Here is a 15,974-nt window from a genome sequence, read left to right on the forward strand (position 1 = left end):
TATCACCCCCTCTGGGAGAGCAATAACTGCTATGTTTTGAAAAATAGCTGACAGTATCATAAAGAATTTAAATGTTAATGTAAAAAGTGGACATTCTTGGCTTGGTATAAGGCAACAGGCAACACAAAGCATTCAGAGGATTGTTTTAAGGATGAATTGACGCCACTGACTATTTTCTTATATAGCTTTTAACTTGTTTTTTTTTAATAAAGTGACACAGATCTGTAGTCAGCATGTCTTTGATAATGTTTTGTGTGTGTGTGTGTGTGTGTAAGCAGTAACAGTGACTTATAACTCCATATAAAGCTGTCGGCACAAAAGTGTCATCCCTTGCATGAGCTCTGCCTAAGCTGGCCTGAAGCTCAAGCCATCTCTTTGCTCAGTTAAGCACAAGAGCAATTCTTTCAGAAGGCTGCAGCCAAATGCTGAGAAGTTTCCCATGGGCTTCAGTGAAGCAGTAAGATGAAATTCAAAGGGGAGAAGGCAGAGCACTACACAAAGACAGGAATATACAAATTCACAGAGTAATGAGAGAAGTCCCCTTAGGCAGCAGTGGTAATTCACAGCTGAATGCAAACAGTGTCATGGTCTCACAAAGAAGCAAACATCATACTGGGACACGCAAGCAGGAATACAGCCTGTAATTTTATGAAGCAATGACTCTGTTAACTACTCCGTACTGCTAGTCGTCTCAGCTGAAGTACAGTGCCCCCTTAAGGTATCAGTTCAAGAAAGAGGTGATCTAACTAGAAACAGTTCAGGCAAAAGCACTGAGAATGGACAAAGCTCAAAACTACTAAGCTCCAGAAAAATATTCCCACACCTAACTGTATCTATTAAGCAGATAACAGACATAAAACAGCACTGCCAAGGATCAGAGGGACATGGCCAAAAATGGGGATCAGCTGAAGGAAAAAGCACTAAGGAATTCTCTAAAGAATGTATAAATTTTTCCCTTTCTGGATGTAAACAACAACACTCACTGAGGCAGACAATCAAAAAAAAAAAAAAAAGAACAACACACTGAGAAATCTGGATAGGTAAAACTAAAATATCCCTTTCATCCCCATATGGAGCCAGTTTATAATTTTCCCCTTTCTCAGGATATGCAGCGCTTGCATTCCCATCTCCCATATACATACATTTAGACAAGAATAACACTCTTCCTGTTCTTCTCCAAACAAAACACCCTCTTTTTTTTTTTTCCCCAGTGATTCAAATGAGCACTGGGGCCTCCAAATTCAGAAGGCAAATGGAAAACATAAACTTTATAATCTCCTTTCTTAGAGGAATCAAACTTGTGCTGCCATGTGGCCAGTTTCATCCTGATTTGGGGAGGGGGGGGGGGGGAAGAGAAAAAAAATTAAAAAATAATGTTTCTACAAGGTAGGCATTTGACAGACAGATCCTAGGCCGCCAGGCAGCAGGTACAGACTTCTAGACCTGTCCATGAGGATGCTGTGGGGTCATGCAGCAGACACAGTCATGGGGGAAAGAAAGGAAAGGCTGGGTCGCTCCAGCCAGCATGAGTGTGAGGGAAGAGACAACCGAGGGAGCACATTCACATCACTGCTTTACCAGCTCCCCTGGGCAACCACCTCTGTGTACAGTCCCCCTGGTGCTACTTAGTGGAGGAGGTGATAGGGTATGGCAGTGCAGGGCCACCGCAGTTGTCCATTTTTAGGTAGATAGATGAGATTTTGAGAACTGTTGATTCTGCCATCTCAAGTTATACATATATTACAGTTGAAATTCACGAAAACAAATGACTGTCCTGGATTTCTTGAAAGCCTTGGATATAGATTAGAAATTCAACTGCTTTCTTCCCAGTGTCAAGATAGTCTGTCCCACAGAGAGTACATCCTGAAAACAAGGCTCACACTGGGATCCTCAGAAAAAAAAGACCTATAAAATGCAGTCAGAATTAAAAAGTGAATTTTGGGGCTGAATAACCAGCTGTGTGTGTCAGTGCCTATGTTCACACAAGCACGTGTGTCATTTCAGTGAAACACATGCAAAGGGATAGGGAGAGACCTCTGCTCCAAGTACCAAGATCCAGGACAGTGACATTTCACTGGGGTGGTAGACAGCTGGGTTCACAGCTGAGTGTCCCAGTTTGGAGCAGAGATTGGAGCAGAGCAGCATTCCTACCGTGCAACTGTCCCAGTTCAGGCTGTACGCACTAAAGCAACTAGGATCACATGTCCAGGAAATAAAGGAAGAACCACTTACAAAATCCCTGTTTCAAGATCTCTTGGACACATGGATGTCCTCCATGCCTGAGCAGCATTACACATGCTCACCAGCAAAACACAGGTGTGCAGGGCAGAAAGCAATGTGGCTGGAGAAATGATCTGGTCACAAGGAAGAAGCAGTTTTGAGGAAGGCAGTGACTAAAAGAGCCACTTCAAAGGCATCACAGGAGGCAAAAAAGGAAGTATCAAGGAAAAATGAAGCTACATGAATAACAGATAGGATAGAAAAGCTGGTGATGATAATGTGCCAGTAAAACAATTTTTACCTGGAATTTCTGTACTATTTACTCTGGATCACATTTTTCCTTCAAAGTTTCTATTACAAAAAAGAAATAAAAAAATCCAAACCCATCATCAGTCATCTTGCTTTTGTTTTGACTCTACCCATGCAGGGTATTCCAGACTCTTTACTCAATCAGTTTCAGCCTTAAGCCTGGAGATAGGATGCAAATGAGCCACGTTAACATTGTTTTCTATATTTCCTGACTCACTGCAGTTTTGTATTTAAAAATTTAAATAAGGTAGCAAATTCTTTAGCTACAACATTTTCACACACTTCTTTTCTGTAGAAGCTTAGGCAATACTGAAGATCTGTCAAAGGACTTCTTACTGACTCTTACTATTTGTACCCAGATGATCTGAACAAAGTCTTCTTTTTAAATTCAATGATGCATTAATAACACATATGAAACATAAGAGTTTTTTAAGATCTTGGCCTTAACATCTGATAATAATCAGGGTGTGAACAAATACATACATGCACACACATCTGCATGTTCTGTTTTGTGGTTGGCTTTGTGGTAGAAACCTTGCAGGATGACCTTTGACTTTTTTTACTCTATCTTCCATGCTTCTATTTAGACACAATGGCCAAGACCAAGAGTCTCAGCAGCAACCAAAAGAAAGTGAAATGCAACCCTGAAGAAGGAAATTAGAGGTGATTTGAACCTCCTTAATGAACAGAGAGTCAGACAAAGTAATCTTTATGTGGGAAAATTTGAACTACTGATTCAGGGGTTGCTAACTGGGGATCTGAGACTCAGAGAGGCCTAACTATCATTTTCTTCATTTTTGTGTTGTGGACTCATAATAATACGTTAATTATGGTTTTAATTTTGGAAATACAGATTATTGTTCTTCAACACACAGGCCAAACAGATAATGATTTCTTTGTCGCAAGTCTGACAGAATACAATGCTTCTTGTTTGTAACAGCAACTGGACAATTTATTTGTATGCAGGAGGTAGTTTGTTCCACCAGACACCCTTTAGCCTTTACTTCTCCGTTGTTCAGAAATGACACAGTATATTACAATTATATTACAATAAGCCTTCAATTACTGGGTAAACCAATTTAATCAACAAGAGCATGGTTCATATATAGCTGCAATTACCTGTATAGTTATGGGTACTGGTGGTCAGCACTGTCTTTCACTGTATCATGAGAGAAGACAATTTAAATATGCTCAACTATGAGCAAGACTTTGGTTGTTAAAGAATATTAGGGTAATTATTCCATTATGGTGCTATTCCACCTTACTACCCATAGATGTGCAGTGGAAAGATGAAAACTTCGGTGTCCCTTGTATAGTCCATTATACAGAAGAAAATTTTATATGCAAATCATATATTTAAAATATTACAAATGTAAAGCTGTAATGCAGTTCTTCAGTATCTGCCATCAGGGCAAAAAAGCCTTTGCAGCCTTCTTGACCAGTGCAGCAGCTACCAGTCCTGTTAGCAATAGGCTCTCTTGCTCACAGCTGCCCTTAAGACCTCTGGCTTCTACCAGCATGTGCATGCTTGGGCCTGGGCAAGCGTAATTCCTGGCAAGAAAGAAATATGGGGTAACCCAAAGGCCCTGCATCAGATCTACCATCCCCAAGTGGATGTCTCAGAAAACCTATACCACCTTACAAGGCACAAGACACCTGCACATGGACAGCTGAATCCTACCTACATATCCATAGTATTAAATTGGTGGAATATCTATAGGGGCTGTGTTTAACACTCATACTGAATCCCACCCAGTGTGACCTAGCTCTGACCTAGTTCCTTCTGGTTTAAAAGCTTATACAAGGACAGTTATGGGCACTCATCTCTGAAGCTGTCACAGCTTGACTGTGTGTCTAGTCTAAATCAAGTTACCAATTTCAAATGAGTTTAAAACATGAGTCCTCCTTTCTCTACTCTTCTGTCTACTACCATTCCAGGTGCCTCTCCAATACAAGCTTTAATATTTTCCAGAGAGATCTTGACTGTTACCACATCTTAGCTGGATGATCAGTTAAAGAATGTTCCTTTATAAATTCTTGCTCTGTGTAAAACTGCAGGCTCTCTCATACCCTTATTTTAGCTACAAGAGCTTTCTATCTCATTGCTGGAGATAATGAAAAGCAATGCCACAGAATCTGAAGACTTATGATCTCAGTCAAAACTATAGAATGAGTAATGATACCACTACTAAACTTCCCAGCTCAAATACCCAGCTTCTGCACTTATGCAGCAATCACAAGCTGTCCACCACATCTGCCCAAATACCCTGAGTACCAGATACTCCTCTGCTGAGCTTGCAGATTTTTCTGCTCCTCCTGCATAGTTATGTAATTTATCCTTCCTCATGCTATTTTATAGCAAACTAGAAACTGGAGTGGGAGTAATGAGGTATAAAAAGCTAGATAATGCAAATAATTGTTCCATCAACACAACTAGCCGACATCACATCAACCTGAACCAAACCCACCAGTGCTAATTTACCTGAACCTACACAGAATATCTACTTTGCTGGACCTGAGCATCGCAGAAGTTTTGCCACAAAACACAAAGGATAAAGCATTCACAGCTGTGTACATGAGGATGCATGCAAATGTACAACTGCGTGCATTCCTTAAAAACCCATAGATAACCTCCAATGCTGTGGAAATACAAATGAAGTGCAGGTCCATTTCTTATCTTCTCTCAAACCAAGTGCACTATCACTCCTATAAAATGTACTGCTTAATCTCTGAAATCAATAGCCTTGCAGAATCCGTAATATGTATCAGAAGCAAGCTAATTTATTCATCCATATCTGATCACCTCTTCTAGCCTTATTGCTCACTCTTTGAGACATTACAGTCTGACTCAACTTTATTTCACTATCCAGCTGTGTTGGAGCCTAGGATGAAATCATATGAATGAATGTGTGTCAGGCATAACCCAGTGTCACTTCACTTGAACTCAAGGAGTTATATGTATGTTCTTACAACAGCAACGAATTTAATCTATCATTGGTGGAATAGCATAGTTGCAGCATCCTGCTCAAAATGAATAATGGTAGGAACTTTGAGCTCCCAGCTAAATAGGTGCCATAAATTCAGGCCTTGTATAAACCCAGGAATTTCTACTAGGGATGGATGCAAACTAGATATCTCGCCATTCACCTGCTCTGCAGTTTAAAGGTTACACATTATTCATTGCTGATGCAAGTAGCTAAAAGTCTACTAAATTCCACAGAACGGCACTCAGCTATGCTGGCTGTGAGTGTGTCCCTGCAGTATTACCCAATACACAGCTAAAGTGACAAGTGCCAAATGAAGACACAAAATGGAGAAATGCAAAATGAGATTTTTCAGAGCTTGCTTCAAAGTTATTGGAAATCGTCTGCAATTTGCTTTACCTCCAATTGAAGAAGGCTATCACAACTACCTTGGAGAGGCGATGACAGTGGAAGAAGTGATCACTGTACATCTGAATGAATTAACTGAAATCAGTGAAACTAATTCTAGACTAAAGCACTATGCAGCAAGAACAAGGGCCAGAACTGAGCCCATCCTACTCAAAACCAGGAAGGGTGGTGAACTACTCATCTGTTTTAATATGAACCCCTTATGGACTTCATCAGCATTGCTGGAAGTCAAGAAGTAAGAACACCTTATTCCATTATCCTTCCCCCCAGCTTTCAATGCTCACATAATTAGAACACTTATAAAACTGCCAGCTCATGTGAGAACTTTGAATAAATAACTAAATACCTAATCTATTCACCTTAGTTCTTTAAAAGAATGCACATTCTTGCAAAGTAACGATGCATTAATACATCAGAAGCTTTTCAGGATTAATGAAACAGATCCAAACCACAAACAAACTTTAAGCTAACATTACAGACATACCAAAAGACCTAATTCACACAACAAGAAGCCCTGGAATAGCACTCTTTTATCTTGCTTAAGCTCCAATGAGACCAGTAATTACGAACTGATGCACAGAAAAGCTAAGGCTCAGGTGCAGCCATCCCCAGAGTAGCATCCCCACAAAATGAACAAATTAATTTCATCTTGAAAACCTATCTACCAAACTAAGAAGGAAATAAAAAAGTAAAAAAGGCAATAAAGAAAATCCAAGCAGATATAAACTCAAGCAATAGACAATAAATGGTAAAAAACTACAGTTTGGAAACAATTGCTTTCCTCAGAGGGTCCCCTGATGACACATAAGAACCTGGAGAAGATTATAGTGTCAGCAGAATACTACCATTTCATACTTTTCTTCCTGAAAGTATTCTAACGAACATATCCTCGCAAGACCTTTGTGAAAAAAACGTAAGTAATATAATCTATTTCACAGGTAGAAAAATTGACTACTGATTTGGTAAAGTTTATGCCAGAACAGAGATTAGAAAGCTGTACTTCCTGAATTTGTGATCCCAAAGATACTGTAATCTTTTTCTGAACTTTCCTTCCTTGGCTTCTACTTTCTTTTGCCTGCTTTCTTCCTTTGGGTACAGAGAGGGAATATAGAGTTGCAGCAGCTAACTTTTGTTATCCTGTGAAATCCACAGAACCAATGTGCACTCAGTCAGAACAACTAGAGCTAACAGGATGAGCAGGAAACAGATTAAGTCAAGGCATTAAGCATACAGGAGGAAAGGGTATTGCACCCTAGGCTGTAGAAAATGCATCCTTTCTCTTGAGATTACAAGTCATTTATGCTGGAGCACCTCTTTCTGATAAGTAGTGCTAGCAGGGCTGCCTGCTCATGCCATTTCTAAACTAGTTTGTCAGCAAACTCAACCAGGATGTAGATTTGTCCCTCTTCCCCTTGCAGAAGATCTACATAGGGGTTAACTGCACTTGTGTTTTCAAACACTTTATTGTTCCCTTCTATTGGAGAAGGCATAAACTCCTTCATACGTGCCCTGGGCCAGTTCAGGCAGATTGCAAGGCAGCAGGCAGTTACCCACATATACTTGCTTGGGCAATCTATGCTGCTGTTCTAATGAAACCACATGTGAAATGTAAAGTTGTGTGCAAGTACTGGCTTAGGGACTGAGTGAGTAATCAAAATCATTAACTTGTGACTTTATTCTTTTTAACATTCAAAAGGTTATTCTGCAAGCTATGCTGAACATCCCTTTATCAGTGCTTATGGATGCTATTTCCCTTCACTGAATTTGTTAATTAAACTCTAAGATATAACAGGCAGTGCAGCATTACTGAATGCCTCAAATCCTCAGTGAGCTCCTGTCAGCTCAGAGTTCATGCCACTAAGAAACAAACTTCTCTATGCTATGCTGTCGTACTGACAGAGAATCCTTTATAAAATAGACACAAAAGCAAGTGGTACTGTGTTGCTACGATCTGCAATGTCACCTTTGTGTTAACTGTTCCACTGTGTGTGGCTCTTAAAGGTGACATCCATTAAAATTGTAATTATAATAATTATTTAAGAATTGATTGTCATTAATTTCTTTCCAAGATTTTGTCATAACAACTAGATCTTCTTTTCCTTCTTTATGGAGAAAAGGCTGGTGAAGCCACAGAAAGAAACTCCTTCTCACAGACATTTATATAGTCTACATTACTGGCATTTGAAAAATAACATTAAGAAGCATTTCTCCATGGAAGTACTACTTCAACTGCATGGCTGAAAAGTGCATTACAAGACTGACCTGATCCTGCATTCTCTGCTACATTGCCTACTGTAGGCATCTCACTGAGAGATGTGAGTATACAGAGAGAAATTAGACTTTAAATGGGAATATTTGTCCCAGTTGTTTTCTTTACATGACGTTATCCCTCACTCAAGCAACAAAGAGATGATGCCACACTACACAGCTACCTCTTGTAGTCACGATGAATGCTTCTTTTGGGTGGCATAGCTACTTACTTTTCTGTACCATAGCTCTATACATCTTCAGAAAACTTTTTCTCTTACTGGTCTGAAGTACTACAAAAAATGATCCATGCCCTCAGCCTGGAAACTGAGACTTATTTTTGAAGGCCTCCTGCTCTGCTGTGGAGATTGTAATGAAGGAAGGTCCTGTGTGTCTAAGACTTTCTTCTCCTTGTTTGCTGCCTTGGTGTGATGCTGTGGGACTACACAGCACAGAGCATAGGTCCATTCCTCACTCCTTTCCCTCCAGAGATCTGTTTCATCCCACTCTTTCTGTCCACTACTGAAGAGAGTGCTACACCACCCAAGAGCACAACCTTTCCAAACTCTGGGGAGCAGACCAAAGCAAAGTGGGGTTAGGCTGTGCAAAGCAGAGTCCTGCACACTAACTCCTTACCTACAGTGTTTCATGCTACTGTGGAAACTGGTGACACTGTGAGAAACTGCTATGAAAACTTCAGATGATATTGCCCACCATAATGAAAGGGGCTCTCACCCAAGAAGCCACAGAACCTAAGCATAGGAGAGACCAAGGAATGAAAAAGCACAAATCACCAAACAGCAAAGTAGCCTCTGAAAACAGGATGCTTCTTTTTGGTTTCTTTTCTGCTAAAAAGCACTAAGAAAATTTTGGCTCCCACAAGGAACAAGAGAAATAAGATGTAACTGCAGAATAGCGTACACACATCTTGTTCATGTGACCCTTTTCAAACAAGTATAGCCTAGAGGATCGCGTCATCCAGAGTTTTAGTTTTTAATTGGCAGTTTTCAAACTAAAATGTCATTATCATAATTGGAAAGTGGAAATAGTCCTATTTAAGTTGTTGAACTGCTCTTGTTGAAAATGCTGTTGGTTCCTTTATAAAATAATAACAAAACCATCTCACTTGTTAATCAAAATACTGGAGTGCTTGTTAGCTGGTCTTATTTGTTAGAAGACTTTCATGTCAAAAGGTTGCAGTGGTCCTAAGAAGAGCTCAAGTGAGAAAGCTTTCCTGAGTAGTGTCAGCTTTCTAAGGGATTCATATTATTCTTAGATGCTAATATTCACATTTAATTATATTGTATTTAATTATATTATTTTACATTAGAATTTCTGGGAAAACATATTTTTATGGAATTTGTTTTGGCCGACCTTTGCTTGTGTCTTCTATTTTTTTTTCTATTTTACTTATTTGCATTTCTTTTACATATATATATATATATATATATATATATATATAATTGCTATAGGAGATTCTGGTTTTACTGTCCTACTGTAGCATTCAAAAATATTACCTGCAAAAATAATGTGCCCTCTAGTGTAAAAGTAGCTGCTTGCATAGCAATTATATTGTACTTCATATAGGTGTAACTAAAATTACAAGCCTAACTTTCCATCTAGTCTGTCTCTGTAAGGACTTCTATATCTATTGAGAGCTCACCAGCAGGTAGTTCAATGGGTCTGATAAATGCAGTTTGAAGACTTTGCTACTTTTCTAACAAAATGTGGGTCTTTTCAAGCATTTCAATACAGAGTTCCACTTTTTAAAATATAACCCAGAGTCACAGGCCTAACTAGTGTGCAGTCTCCCAGAAACCATGAGACAGAACCACTCAGCAAGTTTTGGCACTGAATGCAATAGGACCAGGGTCTTCGTACAACAACAAGCAGTTTTATTTCTCAGGAATAGCTTTGCATGCATTTCCTCTGTAAGCCAGGAGTCTGGTCAGTTCAACAGCCGGATCAGGAGAGGCAGCAGTACCTATGCTCTATCAAACTTCTTTTTAAGATCTCTGCTTCACTGCAGTTACCATATACCACCTAGTGATACAAAAAGGAAATTGCAATTTCTAATCCATTATTCTTTAAATGAAGGATGAAGATGGCAACAAGATATTTTTGATATTTTTTTTTCCTTCCACTAAAAGAAAATGTAGTCATGAGTGTGATAGCTCCTCTCTGCGATTCACAGCTTTTCCATCCATCAAGAATCTTGTGACTCCAGCTAGTTTTCAAGATTTCACTTCAGAAGATGTATGATTATACAAGAATTTCAGATCCAATGAAGTCAGAATAAAGTCTGCCTTATAGAGACAGACCTACATTTTATATGTAGCTCTATTATTGTAAGTCCTACAGGTGTAAAACTCATGAGCAAATTTAACAGAAACTCAGAACCTAACCTTGCAATTCTTGTAAATATCATGAATTTGAAGATCCCAAGTATTTTATTTTTTCAATATGAGCTTAATATTTCATGTTGATAGGAAGGTAATCTCTCTTCCTGGAAAACTCAAAGATTGAAACACACTCTATTATAAGTCAGTAATTGTTCTGTGGTGATTTCATCCTGCTTGTCTGCATCACCATATGGGTGACTTCAATTCAACAGCAACATACACTGTGATACAATTCTGACAGTTGGGATAATGGAAAACGTCAATGTTTACTTATTGGCAGAAGAAAATTTTACCTTGCCTGCCAACTGGGGCAATAAAATAAATTTGTTTTGTATGCTGTGTGGAATTTTTTACTGCCATTAAATGAAAGTAAAACAATCAGGATCTCTCCCCGGGAGTTCACAAACAGAATGAGTACATATCCAGTGAAAGTAACAGATTGAGAGAACTGAGAAAGAGAACTTTTCCTCAGCTCCTTTTCTCCCACTTCTCCTCCTCAGCATCATTCAACTTTCTGTTTTTAAAGCAGAATGGGATTGTTCTTATGACTAACCAGCACAATCCTTCCAAAACTGTTAATAACAGCATTTTTGGCAGAGCTTGCTACATATCTAGATTATGTAAGCAAAACAGATACACTATATGAGGTGCAGTAGTTGCATTTGCATAGACCAATCAGGCCTTAAACAACACTTTGCTCTGAACCTACAAATAGTGACTGAAAATCAGTTTAGCCATAGCAGAGCAGGACTATAAGTGTAGATTGCTGAGACAGACATGAAGCCCAGCAGTTTCAAACTAGTCAAAATGAAAAATCATTTGCAAATTTGTTTATTACCAGACCAACTGCACTTGCATTTCAAGGGAGTCGAAGTGAATACTCCATTTTCTCTCTGACACCATCTAGACACTCCTCTTTCTTACACTTTTTGCTTGGCTGTAAGGAGCCAGGACTACTAGGGGCCAAAGCCAGGGAACGAGGGAGGCAGCCTGATGCTGGCTGTACACTGCTAGAGAAGACCCTGGCTAGCGCAACTGGCTGAAACAATTCAGGCCACTCTGCACTGTCAGCACACTTAAAACACCTGTAGTACAAGCGACAAACTTGTGTCATGGACTTTAAAAACTATCAACATAATTTTTAATAAGAAATAATTCTGGAAAATTTGTGCATCTTGGCTTTCAATGGTAGTAAAATATTTACCACTTTAATGAAAATTGTAGTGCAAACTGGGGATCTCATGCTCTACGACAGCTTAGAGGAAAAGAGTGCAGTGAATGATAAGCAACAGGGGTTCATGAAACAAACGTGCCACTGGAACAAAATCAGGATTTTTCGTGTAGTGTATTTACAATACATTCAATTCTCAAACCCGCTTTGGCTGCTAGCACAGAAGAGCCACGGGTACACTTTCACTTGAGCAGCAGATTGCCAATTCCACACCTCCTTTGCTCAATATAGAGGGGTTTTTGAAGGTGCAGGAGTGTAGAAAGAGCACAGTACCACGTCATCCACTCTTTTACTGCTAGTGAAATTTGCAGCAATTCTGAGGGTCTCCACACAAACTCCCCAAACTGCTTTGATATAAACTGACTCAAAACCACAGCAGAAGGAAAATGTTTTTCCTGTCTCTCCTTAACTTCACCAAGTATAGCAAAGATTGAGTTCTTGATGAATATAAGACATTGGCATATCTGCAAATGCTTATAGAGTATCACATACATTTGAAGAAGCATTAAAATAGATGCTTTATAAATAGCAACACTGAAATATGGATTAGTAGTTCTCCAACACATCAGCAAAATATTAATGGCAGGACTGCAGACACTTAACAAGGGAAGTGGCGTCTTTTAAAGATTAGTCTGGTGAATCTGTAGGTCTCAATCCACTGTATTAAGTAATAGTTTAGTGGCAAGCATCAGATATAAATTCCAGACTGATGACAATGTAGACAACAGTAAAAATAAACAAGGAGAAACGTAGGAGACAACAGAAGAGTGAAACAAGCAGAGGCAAAAAAAAATACAAACGAGGTGGTTTCAACTATAACAGATGGGTAAAAATAATACTCATAAATGAAGTCACCATTGGAATAGATAGATTGTGTTCATGCCAAAACCAGAAACGCAAAAGAAGAACAGCCATTCTGACTAAAATAAGAGCTGGTAATACAATGTGATAATAGCATAGGTAATATTTGAGAAGGTATAATCTTGCTAGAAGTAGGTAATTTCTCATCCCAATATTTCAATTTATTCAATTAGATACCTTTGTGCTTCTTATATCTTCAGTGACGTGCAATGCATTTGAACCTTTGGTTACTATCTTCAAAACTATCTGATATTCCCTTTAACTGCCATGTTTGCTCCATAACTCACGGAGTGTAAAATAAAATCTTGCATTCGCTAGCGCATTTTCTCAGTCAACCTGCAGCAGCAGTGAACAGTCACAAACCTATGTGAGCACAGCCATGGACTTCTATTTTACTAAGTACAGTTTTCAAGGTGCTGCTTCTCTTACAAAGCTGCATGCAGTGAGAGCAGCTTTGTTTAAACTCTTTAGAACCCTTTGAAGCCTGGGTCTGCTTTCCTCTTTTTAGGTCAGATTCTAACCAAACCAGCAGGAATTTGGCCTAAATAGCTTCCACAGGATCAGGGTCTGGTTCAGTAAGGGATTAAGCCTACTGCGGCTGAACACACACTGCCAGTAAGTGACCTTTCCTTTTCTCTAATCTCTATTCTTTGACTCAGCCTCACACAAACCTCTTTAAATAGCAGTGTAGGTTGCCATGTAAATGTTTGTCCCTGGATGTAATCATGTCACATTTGCTAAAACCAGTGCTAATAGTGGGTAGGCTCTTCCAGACTTCTAGAAAGACTCAGTGGTTTAACTAAATGCATTTGGTTTCGTATTCCTAGAGTTTTGATCTTTCATGTTCTCTGGTTCTTGTGATTTCTGGGTGTTAAAATACTGAAAAGAACAGCCAACAGTACCCCTAGGTCTATCAAGCCCTTGACTACGCAGTTTGCACCTTTAGAAATGTTGAATCATAGAATTATAGATTCATAGAATAGTTAGGGTTGGAAAGGACCTTAAGATCATCTAGTTCCAGCCATCCTTCCATGGGCAGGGACATCTCACACTAAACCATGTCACCCAAGGCTTCATCCAGCCTGGTCTTGAACACTGCCAGGGATGGAGCATTCACAGCTTCCCTGGGCAACCCATTCTAGCACCTCACCACCCTCACAGTAAAGAATTTTTCCTTATATCCAATCTAAACCTCTGCTGTTTAAGTTTCAACCCGTTACCCCTTGTCCTATCACTACAGTCCCTAATGAATAGTCCCTCCCCAGCATCCCTGCAGGCCCCCTTCAGATACTGTAAGGCTGCTATGAGGTCTCCACGCAGCCTTCTCTTCTCCAGGCTAAACAGCCCCAACTTTCTCAGCCTGCCTTCATACGGGAGGTGCTCCAGTCCTCTGATCATCCTCGTGGCCCTCCTCTGGACTTGTTCCAACAGTTCCATGTCCTTTTTATGTTGAGGACACCAGAACTGCACACAATACTCCAGGTGAGGTCTCACGAGAGCAGAGCAGAGGGGCAGGATCACCTCCTTTGACCTGCTGGTCATGCTTCTTTTGATGCAGCCCAGAATATGTTTGGCTTTCTGGGCTGTAAGCGCACACTGCTGGCTCATGTTCATTTTCTCATCGGCCAACACCCCCAAGTCCTTCTCCGCAGGGCTGCTCTGAATCTCTTCTTTGCCCATCCTGTAGCTGTGCCTGGGATTGCTCCCATCCAGGTGTAGGACCTTGCACTTGTCATGGTTAAACTTCATGAGGTTGGCATCAGACCACCTCACAAGTGTGTCAAGGTCCCTCTGAATGGCATTCCTTCCTTCCAGCATATCAACAGAACCACACAACTTGGTGTCATCGGCAAACTTGCTGAGGGCACACTCGATCCCACTGCCCATGTCAGCAACAAAGATGTTAAACAAGACTGGTCCCAACACTCATCCCTGAGGGACACCACTCGTTACTGGTCTCCAGCCAGACATTGAACCATTGACCACAACTCTTTGCGTGCGGCCATCCAGCCAGTTCTTAATCCACCGAGTGGTCCATCTATCAAACTGATGTCTCTCCAATTTAGAGACAAGGATGTCATGTGGGACAGTGTCTAACGCATTGCACAAGTCCAGGTAGATGACATCAACTGCTCTATCCCTTTCCATCATTTCCATAGCCCCATCATAGAAGGCCACCAAATTGGTCAGGCAGGATTTCCCCTTAAACATTTAGTTTTCCATTTATGTGTAGTGGGTACCTGGACACACAACCTTCCTTCTCCACCTAAACGAGTATTATCACTCCAGCCTGAATGACGTGTTATTATTTCCCATGCTGTTTCATTCCAGAATTAATACAGCAGACTTTCCAATTGTTTCTGGCAACAGCAGGCAACACAAATCTTCTCCCTGCTGCCATCCCAAAGGGAGTAGCTCAGCTCCAGTAGTGTCTGCCCCCCTGCAGTTACATTTGCATCATGCCCAAGTCTGTCTCCACTTGCAGGAGACACCAAATCAGCCAGAGCCTCACCAGCCACCTCAGCACAGCTGGGCAGTGCACAGCAACACAAGTCACTCACCTGGTTAAGCTGGAGCAGTGACTTTGGGCAGCTACTAAGCCATTAAAATCTTCACACAAATGAGCTGCAGAATGTGCCCGGAGAAAAGCCAGCAACCCTTCATGCCTCCTGCTGTACCTACTCCCTGTCCTCATCAGTGGGGACAGCTGCAATCTGCCTTCAAGTTAATCTTGTGTAATGGAGCTGTGCTAGTTCATTTTCCTGCAGTGCTGTCACCTGGATCATCAATGCCTTGACACTTGTACAATGAACCCCAAGGAAGCTTACCTCTCCACCTTCCGGGCAGAAAGCTCCAGGAAATACACACACTGGGGATCCCACCACTTCCACAATTTTTCTTACTGGAGGGGTGTATTGGGTTTGTGTGGCCAGGTGTTGGTAGCAGGCAGGCTATAGGGTGGCTTTTGTGATAAGCTGCTAGAAGTTTCACATGTCTGATGGAGCAAATGCCAGCCAGCTCCAACACAGATCTGCTGGTGGCAAGACCAACCCGACACGTCTGGCATAACACAATTAAGAGAAAAAACCAAAAAGGAAAATAAACCCTGCAGAACTGCAGCTGGAGAGAAAAGTGAGAACATGTGAGAGAAACACCTCTGCAGACCACAGGGTCAGTGTGGAAGGAGGGCAGGAGGTGCTCCACGCACTAGAGCAGAGGTTCCCCTACAGCCCATGGTACAGACCATGGCAAGGCAGGCTGTCCCCCTGCAGCCCATGGACGTCCACAGTGGAGCAGATCTCCAGCTGCAGC

The sequence above is a fragment of the Melopsittacus undulatus genome, chromosome 3, assembly GCF_012275295.1.
Source record: "Melopsittacus undulatus isolate bMelUnd1 chromosome 3, bMelUnd1.mat.Z, whole genome shotgun sequence".
NCBI lineage: Eukaryota > Metazoa > Chordata > Aves > Psittaciformes > Psittaculidae > Melopsittacus > Melopsittacus undulatus.